The sequence below is a fragment of the Lactuca sativa genome, chromosome 9 (assembly GCF_002870075.4).
Source record: "Lactuca sativa cultivar Salinas chromosome 9, Lsat_Salinas_v11, whole genome shotgun sequence".
Lineage (NCBI taxonomy): Eukaryota > Viridiplantae > Streptophyta > Magnoliopsida > Asterales > Asteraceae > Lactuca > Lactuca sativa.
This window is the reverse complement of record NC_056631.2, coordinates 64855693-64859112: the sequence shown is the minus strand read 5'-3', so window position 1 is coordinate 64859112 and position 3420 is coordinate 64855693. Positions and strand designations below refer to the sequence as shown.

Genomic DNA, 3420 nt, shown 5'->3' with positions numbered 1-3420 from the left:
AGTCCAGGCCCGACTCGGCGAGTCGCGTAACCTGCACGAGTCGGTCGACGGGTCACTACAAATTGGACCATAAAACCTGTAAATTCTTTCAAGGGTTTTGTCTCAACACTTAGTATTGATGTATTAAGGCCAAAATAGACATTCAAAACAACTTAATTCATGAAAAATCAAAAGCCTATAAATTTAATACTTCTCAAAAACGGGTTTTTCATGCAATTACTACCATGGATGGCCTTATAATCATGCTCTTAACAGAAAATAGGAAGAAATTTGTTACCTTTTTGGATTGGGCTTGAGAAATTTGAAAGAACTTGAAGAAGAATGATGAATGCTTGAGAGAGAATGAAAATAGCGGCACCCGACGAGTGTGGTTTGTGAAAACTGATTCTTAGGGTTAAAACCCTACTTACCCAATGTAAAAGTAATTTCGAAATCTATTTTTTTTTTTCTGTAAATAATACCAACTCGTCGAGTCGTGGTCAGACTCGGCGAGTCCGGTCGCGAAGTCAATTCTTTTCTGAAATCCATGTGGACTTGTCGAGTCGTGGTCAGACTCGGCGAGTCGCTTAAAAAAATGCATAATTTTCAAAATTTTGTTATGTATTGTAAATCATTTCACCCCACACTTAGCTTATGCACACTCTCAAGCAGACATGCCCGATGATTTGGAAAAACGAAGGGAAAATAAATAAATAAAAAGAAAACTAAAAACGTAAAAGAAAGCAAACTCTATATAACGGGTTGCCTCCCGCCAAGCGCTTCTTTTTGAGGAGTCATTAGCTAGACTCCTTCCCATCTACGTTTTGTCATCTTCGAGCATCGGGAACGCACGCCTAACTTTTTGTGATTTGTACTTGGTCTTGTAAGCGTGGATCTTTTTCTTGTAAGCCCTTTTTAATGCATCCCTTTTTCTTTTCATTGCCTCATCTTTAGCTGCTTGGGCTTCCCTTCTTCTCTTTTTCTTCTTTACCCCCTTCTTTTTCACCATCTCTTGAACCTCCTTCTCTTTAAATTTAATAACTTCACATTTCATAATGGTCCGTGCTCTAGGTTTAGTGGTGAATAGGTGATCAGCTTCCTCCCTCCTTTCCTTTATCTCTTCGTTCGTTCCAGTGCTTAACCCATCTTCAAGATGAACCGTATGAAGACATGCTACATCGGCGTATTGGACTCTCCTTTCCTTTCCTCTTTCTGCTGTTTGTTCTTCTAAAGAATCCTGTATATTATTGAAATCCAAGGTATGTGAAGAACTAGTAACAATCAGATCTAAGTCGGCCAAGTGTTTGCCCAAATCGACTGGACTCGTCGAGTCCATTAAAGTGACTCGGCGAGTCGGTACGAATTCCATAAAATCTTGGGTTTTTTCTGAGTGGGCTCCTTCCAGTAGCTTTTCTAATTCATCCAAGTCCTTGTTAACATCTCCTTCTTCTTCAGAGTGTATCACAAACTTGCTTGGGTCTTCTTTCATCAAACGTGCAAGCTCTTGTTCTAATATCTCATCATCCAATTGGATCATTGAGACTTCATCAATCTTTTCCTCTTCTTGCTTGATTTCTGGAATAGCTTTAAACGTCACAGCCTCATCACCCTCTCTCAATGTCAATGTAGACTCACTTATATCAATTAAAGCACACGCGGTGTTCAAGAAAGATCTCCCCAAAATAATTGGAATTTCGGGGTCTTCTTCCATATCAACAACCACGAAGTCTACTGGGAAAATAAACTTGTCAAATTTTATAAGGAGATCTTCACAAACGCCTTTTGGTTGGATTGTCGTCTTGTCCGCCAAATGGATCTTCATATTCACCGGTTTTGGTTCTGGTAGATTCAACTTCTTATAGAATGACAAAGGCATCATATTGATGCTTGCCCCTGAGTCAGCTAATGCTCGTGTGAAGACTTTATTACCAAATTGGCACGGAAGCACAATATTTCCTGGATCACCCTTCTTTTTAGGCAGTTCACTCATCAAGACTTCTGCAACTTCAGCCAAATCCTTCCCAGCAGCAAAAAGGCCCTTAAGCAAGTTGAAGTATTTAGGCGTTTGAAGTATTGTTTCCACAAATGGCACATTAACTTGTAAAGTGTTAACATGATTCATGAAGGTTCTGTATGCTTCAACTTTTTCTGCAGGCATGGCTTTGGTTGGGTATGGCAGTGGAGGCTTATAAGGTTTCGAAGAACTGATGGGTTTCTCAATTTCGCATGGACTCGTCGAGTCCATAGGAGTGACTCGGTGAGTCGGGTCGGGTTTGGCTGGCTCCGATTCTTCTACCTTTTCTTCCTTCTTCTTGGAGATCCTTAGTGCTTCTGTAAATTTTTCTTCACTGCTGGAGGTTATTACGCTCACGTTCTCCATTCTTGGATTGGGCTCGGTGTTGCTCGGAAGTTGACCCGGTCTTCTTTCATTCACTTGATGTGCAAGCTGTCCCAGCTGTTTCTCAATGTTGAGAATGGAAGCTTCCTGATTCCTCAACATGTTTCTGGTTTCTTGCATTGCTACATCGTGATCATTATGTCTTTTCTCGGACGCGGTTATGAACCTTGTGAGTATATCTTCTAAATTTTCCTTCTTTTCTGTCACCGGCTCTTCCTTTTGATAGAATCCCCTCTCCCTCTGTTTGTATTTCTCCTCCTTAGCCTTTTTATATTCTTCGTATGGGAGCCATTCCTTCTTCGGTTTCCTCCAGTCTTCATCGTATCTATCGCCACTGGAATAGAATACTTGAGCCTTTTTATTTCCATTCTCGTCTCGATCACAATCCTTGGTAAGATGGGGGCCGCCACAATTTTCGCATCCTACCCTAATAGCATGGATCGTTTGATCCATTTTCGTCATTCTTCGGTCTAGGCTATCGAGTTTAGCTATTACCGCCGCCATGCCATCGTTCACCGAGTTTACTGCTCCACGACTCACTTTATTACTCGGATTGTGGTATTCTCTAGAATGCTTAGAGAATTCTTCAATTAATTCCTTTATTTCCGGAGGTGGCTTTCGGGTGAGCGGGCCTTGTGAATCGAGTAGTTGCCTTGTGGTGACATTAACTCCATCATAAAAGATGGAGACCTCTTGTTGGCTATTAAGATCATGGTGTGGGCAATTTCTAAGTAGGCTCTTGTACCTTTCCCAAGCTTCATAAAGAGATTCTCCGGGTTGTTGCTTGAAGTTGGAAATGGCTTTCTTTAGCTTGGCTATCTTGGAGGGCGGGCAGAAATGGTCTATGAATTCTTCTTTCATCTTGGCCCATGTGGTGACCGATCCAGGAGGAAGTGACTTCAACCACTCTTTTGCAGCTCCTTTAAATGTGACAGGAAGCATGCGAAGAAGCTGGATCTCGCAAGGCACATTGGGTACATTGAAGTAATCTGCCACATCATTCACTTCGTCCAAGTGCTTGTAAGCGTCTTCATGATCCTTCC

The 3420-nt window shown here is 41.7% G+C and overlaps 1 non-coding gene across 1 annotated transcript; it reads left to right on the top strand.

Moving 5' to 3' along the window:
- Nucleotides 1-3083: 3083 nt before the first annotated feature.
- Nucleotides 3084-3190, top strand: LOC128129398 (small nucleolar RNA R71). The gene has a single exon (XR_008227308.1). It is a non-coding gene; the product is annotated as a small nucleolar RNA R71 (small nucleolar RNA).
- The last annotated feature ends 230 nt before the right edge of the window (nt 3191-3420 follow it).